At 56.1% G+C, this 15462-nt stretch overlaps 1 pseudogene across 1 annotated transcript in view; it reads left to right on the top strand.

Moving 5' to 3' along the window:
• The window catches only part of LOC144602852 (discoidin domain-containing receptor 2-like), a 73847-nt pseudogene that overhangs the window by 25662 nt on the left and 32723 nt on the right, over positions 1-15462 (top strand). The window contains exons 5-10 of the transcript XR_013548516.1: positions 566-713; positions 2274-2379; positions 4667-4854; positions 7446-7692; positions 8425-8568; positions 13954-14111. The product of XR_013548516.1 is annotated as a discoidin domain-containing receptor 2-like (transcript). The remainder of the gene's footprint in view (positions 1-565; positions 714-2273; positions 2380-4666; positions 4855-7445; positions 7693-8424; positions 8569-13953; positions 14112-15462) is intronic.

Genomic DNA, 15462 nt, shown 5'->3' with positions numbered 1-15462 from the left:
TATGGTTTGTCGCGGGCAGCCTATGGTTTGCCGTGGGCAGCCTATGATTAGTCAGGGGCAGCCTATGATTTGTCGGGGCCGGCTATGGTCTGTCGGGGCAGCCTATGATTTGTCGGGGCAATTTACGATTTGTCGCGGGCCATCTATGTTTGTCGGGGGCAGCCTCTGGTTTGTCGGGGACCAGCTATGGTCTGTCGAGGGCAGCCTATGGTTTGTCTGGGGCAGCTGATGGTCTGTCGGGGGCAGCCTATGGTCTGTCGGGGGCAGCCAATGGTCTGTCAGGGGCAGCTTATGATTTGTCGGGGGCAGCCTCTGGTTTGTCGGGGACCCAGCTATGGTCTGTCGAGGGCAGCCTATGGTTTGTCTGGGGCAGCTGATGGTCTGTCGGGGGTAGCCTATGGTCTGTCGGGGGCAGCCTATGATTTGTCGGGGGCATCCTATGATTTGTCGGGGGCAGCCTATGGTTTGTCGGGACCGGCCTGTGGCATGTGGGACTGGTGTGCGATGCTCTGTGTAACCCTTCTCCCCCCCCAACCCCCCCCCCCTCTGCCGATCCACCCCGCAGGTCATCACAGGGAACATAAATCCGTACGACGTGGTGCTGAAGGACCTGGGGCCGCCGATTATCGCCCGCTTCGTGCGCTTCTACCCCTTGGCGGACCGCGTGATGAGCGTGTGCATGCGTGTGGAGCTTTACGGCTGCCCGTGGGAAGGTGAGCCACGTATGTCCTCCGCGTATGTCCACGCGCGACGCGCGCACGCACGCCCCTCCGCTGTGCACGCAAAACGCTGGGGCGACTCAGCGGGACGGGCAGCGTCTCCGGAGGGAGGGAACGGGGCGACGCTTCGGGCCGAGACCCTTCTTCAGACGGAGCGTCGGAGGGGAGAGGAGGGCGAGAAAAGGTGTAGAACTCACTGCCCACCTCTCACGGGGGGGATGGACACAAAACCCCAGAGTAACTCAGCGGGACAGGCAGCTGGTCTCACTCGCTCTCTCTCTCTCTCCCCCTCTCTCCCCCCCCTCTCTCTCTGCCCCCCTCTCTTCCCCCTCTCTCTTCCCCTCTCTCTCTCTCCCCCCCCCCTCTCTTCCCCCCTCTCTCTTCCCCTCTCTCTCTCCCCCACACTCAACCCCCTCTCTCTCCCCCCCTCCCTCCCTCTCCCCCCCTCCCTCTCCCTCCTCTCTCCCCCTCTCTCTCTCCCCCACACTCTCCCCTTCTCTCTCTTCCCCCTCTCTCTATCCCCCACACTCTTCCCCCCTCTCTCTTCCCCTCTCTCTCCCCCCCCTCTCTCACCCCTCTCTTTTCCCTCTCACCCCCCCTCTCTCCCCGCTCCCTCTCTCTCCCCACACTCACCCCCCCTCTCTCTCCCCTCTCTTTTCCCTCTCACCCCCCCTCTCTCACCCCTCTCTTTTCACTCTCCCCCCTCTCTCTCCCCCTCCCCTCCCTCTTCCCTCCTCTCTCCCCCCCTCTCTCCCCTCTCTCTTTTCCCTGTCACCCCCCCTCTCTCTCCCCGCTCTCTCTCTCTCCCCACACTCACCCCCCCTCTCCCTCCCCCCCTCTCTCCCCACCCCCCCTCTCTCCCCCCCACACACTCCCCCCTCTCTCTCCCCCCTCTCTCTCTCCCCTCTCTCTCTCCCACCCCTCTCTCTCCCCCCCACTCTCTCCCCTCTCTCTCTCCCCCCCACTCTCTCCCCTCTCTCTCTCCCACCCCTCTCTCTCCCCCCACTCTCTCCCCTCTCTCTCTCCCCCCCACTCTCTCCCCTCTCTCTCTCCCACCCCTCTCTCTCTCCCCCCCACTCTCTCCCCTCTCTCTCTCCCACCCCTCTCTCTCTCCCCTCTCTCTCTCCCACCCCTCTCTCTCTCTCTCCCCTCTCTCTCTCCCACTCCTCTCTCTTCCCCCACTCTCTCCCCTCTCTCTCTCCCACCCCTCTCTCTCTCCCTCTCTCTCCCACCCACTCTCTCCCCCCCTCCCTCTCCCCTCCTCTCTCCCCCTCTCTCTCTCCCCCACACTCTCCCCTTCTCTCTCTTCCCCCTCTCTCTCTCCCCCACACTCTTCCCCCCTCTCTCTTCCCCTCTCTCCCCCGCCCTCTCTCTCCCCCCTCTCTTCCCCGCTCTCTCTCCCCCCTCTCTCTCCCCCCTCTCTCCCCCCCTCTCTCTCCCCCTCTCTCCCCCCCTCTCTCCCCCCCTCTCTCTCCCCCTCCCCCCCCTCTCTCTCCCCCCCTCTCTCTCCCCCCCCCCCCTCTCTCCCCCCCCCTCTCTCTCCCCCCCGTGCAGACTCTCTGAAGTCGTACACGGTGGCCCTGGGTCAAGTCATGAACGTCTCTGGTCTGCCTCCCATCAACCTGAACGACTCCACGTATGACGGCGGCAAGCTTGGCAGGTAGGGGCGCTGTGGAGCGGACGCGGGACGGAGTGGGACGGGGCGGGGCGGGACGGGACAGGCCGAGACACGCAAACGGCGCCGACCGTCCCAGCCTCACACGGCTCCGTTGGCCGCAAACAGCAGCGGGCACGCTGGGCACGGACACGGCGACACGCACACGGAGACGGGCACTCCCACACACGCACACGCTGACACACGGGCAGGTGGTCACACTCGTACGCACACGCGCACACTCACAAGCACACGCGTGCCACCTCTGCATGTGTATATACACGCATGCACATCCACATTTGCACATACACGTATATACACATGCGCGCCCACACGCCTTCTCTGCATGTGTATATACACGCATGGGTTCACCAGGTTAATCCCCGGGATGGCGGGACTGTCGTATGAGGAAAGATTGGAAAGACTGGGCTTGTATTCACTGGAGTTTCGAAGGATGAGAGGGGGACCTTGTAGAGACGTACAAAATTATAAAAGGTCTGGACAAGCTGGATGCAGGAAAAATGTCCCCAATGTTGGGGAGTCCAGAACCAGGGGCCACAGTCTAGTCTAAGAATAAAGGGGAGGCCATTTAAAACTCAGGTGAGAGAAATATACTTTTTTCACCCAGAGAATTTGTTGTGAATTTGTGAATTCTCTGCCACAGACGGCAGTGGAGGCCGATTCACTGGATGGATTTAAGAGAGAGTTAGATAGAGCTCTGGGGGCTGGTGGAATCAAGGGGTATGGGGAGAAGGCAGGCACGGGTTACTGATTGTGGATGGTCACATTGAATGGCGGTGCTGGCTCGACGGGCCGAATGGCCTCCTCCTGCTGCACCTATGTGTCTATGTGTCTATGTGTCCATGTTTCTATGTTTCTATGTGTCCATGTTTCTATGTTTCTATGTGTTTAAGTGTCTATGTCTCTGTCTATATGTTTGTATGTGTCTATGTGTCTATGTGTCCATGTGTCTATGTGTCTATGTGTCCATGTTTCTATGTTTCTATGTGTCCATGTTTCTATGTTTCTATGTGTTTAAGTGTCTATGTCTCTGTGTCTAAGTGTCTATGTCTCTGTGTCTATATGTTTGTATGTGTCTATGTGGCTTCATGTCTCTGTGTCTCTGTGTCTCTGTGTCTCTGTGTCTCTGTGTCTGTGTCTCTGTGTCTCTGTGTCTCTGTGTCTCTGTGTCTCTGTGTCTCTGTGTCTCTGTGTCTCTGTGTCTCTGTGTCTCTGTGTCTCTGTGTCTCTGTGTCTCTGTGTCTCTGTGTCTCTGTGTCTCTGTGTCTCTGTGTCTCTGTGTCTGTGTCTCTGTGTCTCTGTGTCTCTGTGTCTCTGTGTCTCTGTGTCTCTGTGTCTCTGTGTCTCTGTGTCTCTGTGTCTCTGTGTCTCTGTGTCTCTGTGTCTCTGTGTCTCTGTGTCTGTGTCTCTGTGTCTCTGTGTCTCTGTGTCTCTGTGTCTCTGTGTCTCTGTGTCTCTGTGTCTCTGTGTCTCTGTGTCTCTGTGTCTCTGTGTCTCTGTGTCTCTGTGTCTCTGTGTCTCTGTGTCTCTGTGTCTCTGTGTCTCTGTGTCTCTGTGTCTCTGTGTCTCTGTGTCTCTGTGTCTCTGTGTCTCTGTGTCTCTGTGTCTCTGTCTCTGTCCTCTGTGTCTCTGTGTCTCTGTGTCTCTGTGTCTCTGTGTCTCTGTGACTCTGTGTCTCTGTGTCTCTGTGTCCTCTGTGTCTCTGTCTCTGTCTCTGTGTCTCTGTGTCTCTGTGTCTCTGTGTCTCTGTCTCTGTGTCTCTGTGTCTCTGTGTCTCTGTCTCTCTGTCTCTGTGTCTCTGTGTCTCTGTGTCTCTGTGTCTCTGTCTCTCTGTGTCTCTGTCTCTGTCTCTCTGTGTCTCTGTGTCTCTGTGTCTCTGTGTCTCTGTGTCTCTGTGTCTCTGTGTCTCTGTGTCTCTGTGTCTCTGTGTCTCTGTGTCTGTGTCTGTGTCTCTGTCTCTCTGTGTCTCTGTGTCTCTGTGTCTCTGTGTCTCTGTCTCTGTGTCTCTGTGTCTCTGTGTCTGTGTCTCTGTGTCTCTGTGTCTCTGTGTCTCTGTGTCTCTGTGTCTCTGTGTCTCTGTGTCTCTGTGTCTAAGTGTCTACGCCTCTATGTATGTTTGTATGTTTGTACGTGTCTATGTGTCTATGTCTCTATGTATGTTTGTATGTTTGTATGTTTGTACGTGTCTACGTATCTATGACCTCCACCGCTGTCCTCCAGTGCGCGCTCTCACTCTCTCTCCCCCCCCCCCCCCCCCCCCACCCCCACACAGTCTGCGTTACGGGGGCCCTCGGGCAGCTGACGGACGGGGTGCTGGGCCTGGACGACTTTGCCCGGAGCCAGGAGCTGCGCGTGTGGCCGGGCTACGACTACGTGGGCTGGGCGGCCGCCAGCCAGCCCGACGGCCGCCTGCAGATGGACTTCCACTTCGACCGCCCCTGCACCTTCGATTACATGAAGGTAAGGCCTGGAGCCAAGGGGGGGGGGGGGGGTCGCCATCTTCCTCACGAGGGCGACGTGACCTCGCCCAGCCCGGCCCAGCGGCCGCGTGCTCCCGCTCCACCAACGGCGGCCGTCCGGGCCGCGAGACGGGTTGCTAAGCAAACTCCGTTAGGGGAACACACACTCACACACAAGGGCCATTGCGGACAATGGACGTTGTCTCTGGAACTGGTGCACTCCAGCACTGACAACAGACAACAGACAACAGGTGCAGGAGGAGGCCATTCGGCCCTTCGAGCCTGTACGCACCGCCATTCACCGTGATCATGGCTGATCATTCTCAATCAGTACCCCGTTCCTGCCTTCTCCCCACGCCCCCCTGACTCCGCTATCCTTAAGAGCTCTATCTAGCTCTCTCTTGAATGCCTTCAGAGAATTGGCCTCCACTGAGAACTACACCCATCAGCCAAAACTGTGAGGAGGATGCTGTGAGGTTGCAGGGTGACTTGGACAGGTTGTGCGAGTGGGCGGATGCATGGCAGATGCAGTTTAATGTGGATAAGTGTGAGGTTATCCACTTTGGTGGCAAGAACAGGAAGGCAGATTATTATCTGAATGGTGTCAAGTTAGGAAAAGGGGACGTACAACGAGATCTGGGTGTCCTAGTGCATCAGTCACTGAAAGGAAGCATGCAGGTACAGCAGGCAGTGAAGAAAGCCAATGGCATGTTGGCCTTCATAACAAGAGGAGTTGAGTATAGGAGCAAAGAGGTCCTTCTACAGTTGTACCGGGCCCTGGTGAGACCGCACCTGGAGTACTGTGTGCAGTTTTGGTCTCCAAATTTGAGGAAGGACATTCTTGCTATTGAGGACGTGCAGCGTAGGTTCACTAGGTTAATTCCCGAATGGTGGGACTGTCGTATGTTGAAAGGCTGGAGCGACTGGGCTTTTATACACTGGAATTTAGAAGGATGAGGGGGGATCTTATCGAAACGTATAAGATTATTAAGGGGGTGGACACGTTAGAGGCAGGAAACATGTTCCCCAATGTTGGGGGAGTCCAGAACCAGGGGCCACACAGTTTAAGAATAAGGGGTAGGCCATTTATAACGGGGAATGATGGGGGGGGGGGGGTTTGTGGGGAGGGTTGAGGGGAGGTGGATGGGGAGAATGGGGGGGTGGTTGGGGGGGGGGGGTTTGTGGGGAAAGTTGGGGGGGGAGATTGGGGGAAGGTTGGGGGGAGATGGGGGGTGAGGTTGGGGAGGAGATGGGGGGGAGGTTTGGGGGGGGGAGATGGGGGGGGGGTTGGGGAGGAGGTTTGGGAAGGTTGGGGGGAGAGGTGGGGGCGAGGTTTGGGGGGGAGATGGGGGGGTGAGGTTGGGGGGGATATGGGGGGAGATGGGGGAAGGTTTGTGGGGAAGGTTGGGGGTAGATGGAGGGAGTTTGTGGGGAGGTTGGGGGGGAGATAGGGGAAGGTTGGGGGAGATGGGGGGAGATTGGGGTGCTAGTGGGGGAGGTTGGGGGGTAGATAGGGGAGGATGGAGGGGAGGTGGGGGGGAGGTTTGGGGGGAGATGGATGGGGGAGATGCGTGGGAGTTGGGGGGCGAGGTTGGGGGGGAGATGGGGGAGGTTGGGGGGGAGTTGGAGGGGAGGTTGGGAAGGTTGGGGGGAGGTTGTGGGAGAGATGGGGGGAGGTTTGGGGGGGAGAGATGGGGGGGAGAGATGGGCGGGGGAGGTTGGCGGGGAGATGGCGGTGAGATTGGGGAGAGTTGGAGGGGAGGTTGGGGGGGTTTGTGGGGAGATGGGGGCGAGGTTTGGGGGGGAGTTGGGTGGGTGAGGTTTGGGGGGGATATGGGGGGAGATGGGGGAAGATTTGTGGGGAAGGTTGGGGGGGAGATGGGGGGGAGTTGGAGGGGAGGTTGTGAGGGAGGTTGGGGTGGAGATGGTTGGGTGGGAGATAGGGGGGAGGTTTTGGGGGGGAGGTGGATGGGGAGATGGTGGGGGAGGTTTGGGAGGGAGATGGGGGCGAGATGGGGGGAGGTTTGGGAGGGGAGATGGGGGGGGTTGGGGAGTTGTAGGTGAGGTTGGAGGTGGAGATTGGAGGTGGAGGGAAGGTAGGGGGAGAGATTGGGGGGTTTGTGGGGAAGGTTGGGGGGGAGGTGGATGGGGGAAGGTTGGGGGGGGTTTGGGGGGGAAGGTTGGGTTGCAGGAGAGGTAGGGGGGAGATGGGGGGGGGTTAGGGGGGAGATGGGGGTGGGGGTTGGTTGGCGGGGGCGGTGGGGGTAAGGAGGCAGCCGCGGTCTCTAGGGGGCGCCGTGTCTCTCCGTGTTTCTGGCGGGCGTCAACAGACAATAGGTGCAGGAGGAGGCCATTCAGCCCTTCGAGCCTGTACGCACCCCCATTCAATGTGATCACGGCTGATCATTCTCAATCAGTACCCCGTTCCTGCCTTCTCCCCATAACCCCCTGACTCCTCTATCTTTAAGAGCTCTATCCAGCTCTCTCTTGAATGCGTTCAGAGAATTGGCCTCCACTTGCCTTCCGAGATAGTGAATTCCTCTCTCCCTCCCTCTCCCTCCCTCCCTCTCCCTCCCTCCCTCTCCCTCTCAGGTCCACTGCAACAACATGTTCAGCCGCGGGGTGAAGGTGTTCGGCCGGGCCGACTGCTTCTTCGGGCGCGGCGAGACGGGCCCCTGGGAGCCGGAGCCGGTCTCCACGGTGACGGTGACCGACGACAAGAATCCCAGCGCCCGCTACGTGAAGGTGGCGCTGGGCCTGCGCGCGGCCAGGAGCCTGCGATGCCAATTCTACTTCGCCGACGCCTGGATGATGTTCAGTGAAGTGTCCTTCCATCTGGGTAAGTGGCTCAGTCCATCCAGGGGCCAGGAGCCGGCCACTCGGCCCATCCACCGAGGGCCCGGATTTACAGCATCGGGTCGACTTCTGAGCGCAATGTTTATTTGTGCGTACGTGCACAAGTTCATCAGCCAGAACATTATGGCCACCCCACGTCCCCTCCCCCCCAACTCCATCCCCCACCCCCTCCCTCCACCCCCTCCCTCCCTCAACCCCCTCCCTCCACCCCCCCTCCCTCCCTTCCCCCACCCCCCTCCATCCACCCCCTCCCTCCCCCACCCGCCCCTCCCTCCACCCCCTCCCACAACCCCCCTTATCCTCCTCCCGCTCCCACCCTCCAAACACTCCCCTCTCTCCAACCCCCCCCCCCCTCTACCCCCCTCCTCCACTCCCACCCCCTCCCTCCCTCCCTCCCCACACCCGCCTTATGCCTCCCGCCCTCCTGTCCCCTCCCTCCCCCCCCACCCCCCTCTCTCCCTCCCTCCCCGCCCCCTCCCTCCCTCCTCCTGTACGTGCAAACTCCGTACAGGCAGCGCCCGTAGTCAGGATCGAACCCGGGTATCCGGCGCTGCGTTCGCTGTGAGGCGGCAACTCTGCCGCCGTGCGCGCCACCGTGCTCGGGGGATCGCTGGTCGGCGCGGGACCCGGTGGGCCGAAGGGCCTGTTTCCGCGCTGTATCTCTGAACTACGCCAAACGCCCCCTAGCCGACTTCTGTCTCGCTCTCTCTTCCAGGCTCGGACCCCACCACCCCTCTCCACACGGATCTGAAGCCACGGTTAAACGCCCCTCCGGATCGGGCGACCGTGACCTCGCCGTCGGCAATGTCCACGGCCACTCCCCGGATGGACGGAGCGACGCCCACCGTCGGTAACCTAGGTAACGCGCGCCGGGCAGCCGGTGGGGTCGGGGCGCACGCCTCTGTTAATCGGCGCTGCCTATAGGAGCAAAGAGGTCCTTCTACAGTTGTACAGGGCCCTAGTGAGACCGCACCTGGAGTACTGTGACAATAGACAATAGACAATAGGTGCAGGAGTAGGCCATTCAGCCCTTCGAGCCTGTACGCACCGCCAGGTAAACTGTGTGCAGTTTTGGTCTCCAAATTTGAGGAAGGACATTCTTGCTATTGAGGGCGTGCAGCGTAGGTTCACTAGGTTAATTCCCGGAATGGCGGGACTGTCGTATGTTGAAAGACTGGAGCGACTAGGCTTGTATACACTGGAATTTAGAAGGATGAGAGGGGATCTTATCGAAACGTATAAGATTATTAAGGGGTTGGACACGTTAGAGGCAGGAAACTTGTTGGAGTCCAGAACCAGGGGCACAGTTTAAGAATAAGGGGTCGGCCGTTTAGAACGGAGATGAGGAAGAACTTTTTCAGTCAGAGAGTTGTGAATCTGTAGAATTCTCTGCCTCAGAAGGCAGTGGGGGCCAATTCTCTGAATGCTTTCAAGAGAGAGTTAGATAGAGCTCTTAAGGACAGCGGAGTCAGGGGGGTATGGGGAGAAGGCAGGAACGGGGTACTGATTGAGAGTGATCAGCCATGATCACATTGAATGGCGGTGCGTACAGGCTCGAAGGGCCGAATGGCCTCCTCCCGCACCCGTTGTCTGTTGTCTATTGTCAGAGACCCCGGGTTCCACCCCGACCACGGGCGCTGTCCGCACGGAGTTTGCACGCTCTCCCCGTGACCCTCGCGTGGGTTTTCTCCGGGCGCTCCGGTTTCCCTCCCACGCTCCGAAGAAGTGCGTGTTTGTAGGTTAGTCGGCCTCTCTCAGAGGGTGGCGAACCTGTGGACTTCATTGCCGCGGACAGTCCCCAGGAGGCCAAGTCAACGGGCATTTTCCGGGCGGAGATTGGCAGATTCTTCATTGGTAACGGGGGTGTCAGGGGTTTACGTGGAGAAGGCAGGAGAGTGGGGTCGAGAGGGGAAAATAGATCAGCCACGATTGAATGGCGGAGTGGACTCGACGGGCCGAATGGCCCGAATTCTGCTCCAATGTCTTATCTAATGGAATGGGATTGCTCTGAGAGCAGGCGTGAGCTTTAGTTTAGTTTAGAGATACACCGGGGAGGGTAAAAGGCCCTTCGGCCCACCTGGTCCGTGCCGACCAAAGGTCACAATACAACAATACAATACAATATATCTTTATTGCCATTGTACAGGGGTACAACAAGATTGGGAATGCACATTAGACAATAGACAATAGACAATAGGTGCAGGAGGAGGCCATTCAGCCCTTCGAGCCAGCCCTTCGGGGCCATTCAGCCCTTCGAGCCAGCACCGCCATTCAATGCGATCATGGCTGATCACTCTCAATCAGTACCCCGTTCCTGCCTTCTCCCCATACCCCCTCACTCCGCTATCCTTAAGAGCTCTATCCAGCTCTCTCTTGAAAGCATCCAACGAACTGGCCTCCACTGCCTTCTGAGGCAGAGAATTCCACACCTTCACCACTCTCTGACTGAAAAAGTTCTTCCTCATCTCCGTTCTAAATGGCCGACCCCTTATTCTTAAACTGTGGCCCCTTGTTCTGGACTCCCCCAACATTGGGAACATGTTTCCTGCCTCTAACGTGTCCAATCCCCTAATTATCTTATATGTTTCAATAAGATCCCCCCTCATTCTTCTAAATTCCAGTGTATACAAGCCCAATCGCTCCAGCCTTTCAACATACGACAGTCCCGCCATTCCGGGAATTAACCTAGTGAACCTACGCTGCACGCCCTCCATAGCAAGAATATCCTTCCTCAAATTTGGAGACCAAGACTGCACACAGTACTCCAGGTGCGGTCTCACTAGGGCCCGGTACAACTGTAGAAGCACCTCCCATACGATGCAATAAATCAATTAGCTAATCAGTATTAAATTAAACAACCCAGTGAAACAAATTAGAAACAGTTTTAAAACAGAATAAAGTGCAAGTAGATCTGTGCCGGATCACTGTGCGTTGTGGCCATCCGGCTCAGCAGGACCGGTTCATAGCAGCTATGGCCCTGGGGATGAAGCTGTCCCTGAGTCTGGAGGTGCGGGCGTAGAAGGCCTTGTATCGTCTGCCCGGTGGTAGAAGTTCCAACAGACTGTTGCAGGGGTGTGAAGAGTCTTTGTGGATGCTGGCGGCTTTTCTGAGGCATCGTGTGTTGTAGATGCCCTCCGAGGCTGGTAGCTGTGTTCCGATGGCCCTCTGAGCTCTGTGGACTACCCGCTGAAGAGCTCTCCTCTCTGCCTCCGTGCAGCTGAGGTACCACACAGGGATGCCATGCGTTAGGATGCTCTCTATGGTGCAGCGGTAGAAGGTCGTCAGCAGCTGTTGGGATAGACCAGACTTCCTTCAGTGTTCTCAGGTGGAACAGTCTTTGCTGTGCCTTCTTGACCAGCGCAGCAGTGTTATTGGACCATGTTAGGTCCTCCGAAGTGTTTGGTCCTCCGAACGTGGACACTCTCTCCACACTGACCCCGTTGATAGCGATCGGGGCGTATTCCCCGTTGTGTGACCTACGGAAGTTGATGATCGGCTCCTTGGTCTTGGTGGTATTTAGGGACAGGTTGTTATCAGAGCACCAGTCCGCCAGGTTCTGCACCTCCGCTCTGTATTTTGGTGATGAACCAACACCATCCTACACAATCTAGGGACAGTTTTACATTTATTACCAAGGCCAATTAACCTACAAAACCTGCACGTCTTTGGAGTGTGGGAGGAAACCGAAGATCTCGGGGGGAAACCCCACCACGCGTGCCACGGGGAGAACGTACAAATTGTTCCTCGTGTAAATTGACCCTGGTGTGTGTAGGATAATAATAATAATAATAATAATAATAATGCATTACATTCATATAGCGCTTTTCAAACACTCAAAGACGCTTTACAGGGATTTAGAGAACATAGGGAAGTGAATAAATAGATAAATAAGTAAACGAACAGAGAAAGGAGACAGAAGGTGAGGTGACAATAGACAATAGGTGCAGGAGGAGGCCATTCAACCCTTCGAGCCTGTACGCACCGCCATTCAATGCGATCATGGCTGATCACTCTCAATCAGTACCCCGTTCCTGCCTTCTCCCCGTACCCCCTCACTCCGCTATCCTTAAGAGCTCTATCCAGCTCTCTCTTGAAAGCATCCAACGAACTGGCCTCCACTGCCTTCTGAGGCAGAGAATTCCACACCTTCACCACCCTCTGACTGAAAAAGTTCTTCCTCATCTCCGTTCTGAATGGCCTACCCCTTATTCTTAAACTGTGGCTCCTTGTTCTGGACTCCCCCAACATTGGGAACATGTTTCCTGCCTCTAATGTGTCCAATCCCCTAATTATCTTATATGTTTCAATAAGATCCCCCCTCATCCTTCTAAATTCCAGTGTATACAAGCCCAGTCGCTCCAGCCTTTCAACATACGACAGTCCCGCCATTCCGGGAAATAACCTAGTGAACCTACGCTGCACGCCCTCCATAGCAAGAATATCCTTCCTCAAATTTGGAGACCAAAACTGCACACAGTACTCCAGGTGCGGTCTCACCAGGGCCCGGTACAACTGTAGAAGGACCTCTTTGCTCCTATACTCAACTCCTCTTGTTACGAAGGCCAACATTCCATTGGCTTTCTTCACTGCCTGCTGTACCTGCATGCTTCCTTTCATTGACTGATGCACTAGGACACCCAGATCTCGTGGTTGATTCAGTTGATTCAGTGGTTGAAGGCAGTGCTGAACAGGTGAGACTTCAGTGATGTTTTGAATGTGGTGAGTGTGGAGGAGTCTCTGACGGTTTGGGGTAGTGAGTTCCATAGGGTGGGAGCAGCGATGGAGAAAGCCCTGTCCCCCCAGGATCTGAGTTTGGTCCGGATGTGGGGGGATAGGAGATTGGCAGCAGCAGAGCGGAGGGTGCAGGTGGGAGTGTGCCTGTGGAGGAGGTCGGTCAGGTAGGATGGGGCCAGGTTATGGAGGGCTTTGTAGGTTATGAGGAGGATTTTGTACTGGATTCTCTGGGGGATGGGGAGCCAGTGGAGCTTGTAAAGGACGGGGGTGATATGGTCACGGATCGGGGAGTGGGTGAGTAGACGGGCAGCGGAGTTTTGAATGTATTGAAGTTTACTGATGATTTTTGAGGGTGCGCCATAGAGGAGGCTGTTGCAGTAGTCCAGACGGGAGGTGATGAAGGCGTGGATGAGGGTTTCTGCAGCTGTGGAGGAGAGGGATGGACGGAGACGGGCAATGTTAGTGTGCGGGGATCGCTGGTCGGCGCGGAAGGACCCGGTGGGCCCGATGGGCCTGTTTCCGCGCAGTATCTCCAAACTAAACGAAACTCCGTACAGACGGCGCCCGTAGTCAGGATCGAACCCGGGTCTCTGGCGCCGTGAGGCAGTACTGATGGGCCAAATGGCCTCCTTCGGCCGTAAGGAACTACGGTGAAGGAGGGTCTCGGCCCGAAACGTCACCCGTCTCTTCTCTCCAGAGAGGCGGCCCGTCCCACTGAGTTACTCCGGCATTTCGCAGTGAAGAAAGCGAATGGTATGTTGGCATTCATAGCAAGAGGATTTGAGTTTAGGAGCAGGGAGGTTCTGCTGCAGTTGTACAGGGCCTTGGTGAGACCGCACCTGGAGTATTGCGTACAGTTTTGGTCTCCTAATCTGAGGAAAGACATTCTAGCCTTAGAGGGAGTACAGAGAAGGTTCACCAGATTGATCCCTGGGATGGCGGGACTTTCATATGAAGAAAGACTGGATAGACTGGGCTTGTACTCGCTGGAATTTAGAAGACTGAGGGGGGATCTTATAGAAACATATAAAATCCTTAAGGGGTTGGAGAGGTTAGATGCGGGAAGATTGTTCCCGATGTTGGGGAAGTCCAGAACCAGGGGTCACAGCTTAAGGATAAGGGGGAAGTCTTTTAGGACCGAGATGAGAAAACATTTTTTCACACAGAGAGTGGTGAGTCTGTGGAATTCTCTGCCACAGAAGGTAGTTGAGGCCAGTTCATTGGCTATATTTAAGAGGGAGTTAGATGTGGCCCTTGTGGCTAAAGGGATCAGGGGGTGTGGAGAGAAGGCAGGTACGGGATACTGAGCTGGATGATCAGCCATGATCATATTGAATGGCGGTGCGTACAGGCTCGAAGGGCCGAATGGCCTACTCCTGCACCCATTGCCTATGTTTCTATGTTTCTATTTCTCGTGTCTCTTCTGGGTAAACCGGCGTCCGCACTTCCTCCCTACCCATGATGCTCCTGCAACCCTGACTGCCCTCTCTTCCACCCCCTCCCATGGCAGATTTGGATTCGTCCCCGGAGTCTGGCCGGCCGGTGGCCAAGGCGGCCCACAGCAACACCTCCATGCTGATTGGCTGCTTGGTGGCCATTATCCTGCTACTCCTGATTGTCATCTTTATCATCCTGTGGCGCCAATACTGGAAGAAGATCCTCGGCAAGGTAGGCCTCCAAACCGTCCGTCCACCAGCGATTCACCTCTACCCCATTGTGGACATTGGACTGTGTCTCCGAAACTAATCTTGGACTTCAGGACGAGCGACTGGGCTTGTGTACACTGGAATGTAGAAGGACGAGAGGGGATCTTATCGAAACGTATAAGATTCGTAAGGGGTTGGACACGTTAGAGGCAAAAAACATGTTCCCAATGTTGGGGGAGTCCAGAACCAGGGGCCACACACACACACACACAGTCTTAGAATAAAGGGGAAGCCATTTAAAACTGAGGTGAGAAGGAGTTTTTCACCCAGAGAATTTGTTGTGCGTTTGTGGGATTCTCTGCCACAGAGGGCAGTGGAGGCCAAATCACTGGATGGATTTAAAAGAGAGTTAGATAGAGCTCCAGGGGCTAGTGGAATCAGGGGATATGGGGAGAAGGCAGGCACGGGTTACTGATTGTGGATGATCAGCCGTGATCACAATGAATGGCGGTTCTGGCTCGAAGGGCCGAATGGCCTCCTGCTGAGGATATCCACTTTGGTGGTAAGAATAAGAATTATCAGATTATTATCTGAATGGTGTCAAGTTAGGAACAGGGGGACGTACAACGTGATCTGGGTGTCTTAGTGCATCAGTCACTGAAAGGAAGCACGCAGGTACAGCAGGCAGTGAAGAAAGCCAATGGAATGTTGGCCTTCATAACAAGAGGAGTTGAGTATAGGAGCAAAGAGGTCCTTCTGCAGTTGTACAGGGCCCTAGTGAGACCGCACCTGGAGTACTGTGTGCAGTTTTGGTCTCCGAATTTGAGGAAGGATGTTCTTGCTATTGAGGGCGTGCAGCGTAGGTTCACTAGGTTAATTCCCGGAATGGCGGGACTGTCATACGTTGAAAGACTGGAGCGACTGGGCTTGTATACACTGGAATTTAGAAGGACGAGAGGGGATCTTATCGAAACGTATAAGATTCTTAAGGGGTCGGACACGCTAGAGGCAGGAAACATGTTCCCAATGTTGGGGGAGTCCAGAACCAGGGGCCACAGTTTAAGAATAAGGGGTCGGCCATTTATATTTAGAGATTTAGAGAGATACAGCGCGGAAACAGGCCCTTCGGCCCACCGGGTCCGTGCCGCCCAGCGATCCCCGCACACTAACACTATCCTACACCCACCAGGGACAATTTTTACATTTGCCCAGCCAATTAACCTACATACCTGTACGTCTTTGGAGTTTTTAGAACGGAGATGAGGAAAAACTTTTTCAGTCAGAGAGTTGTGAATCTGTGGGATTCGCTGCCTCAGAAGGTGGTGGAGGCCAATTCTCTGGATGCATTCAAGAGAGAGCTAGATAGAGCTCTT

The sequence above is a fragment of the Rhinoraja longicauda genome, chromosome 19 (genome assembly GCF_053455715.1).
Source record: "Rhinoraja longicauda isolate Sanriku21f chromosome 19, sRhiLon1.1, whole genome shotgun sequence".
In the NCBI taxonomy this organism is placed as follows: domain Eukaryota; kingdom Metazoa; phylum Chordata; class Chondrichthyes; order Rajiformes; family Arhynchobatidae; genus Rhinoraja; species Rhinoraja longicauda.
The sequence above is the reverse complement of the archived record's forward strand: the minus strand, read 5'-3'. Positions and strand labels throughout refer to the sequence as shown.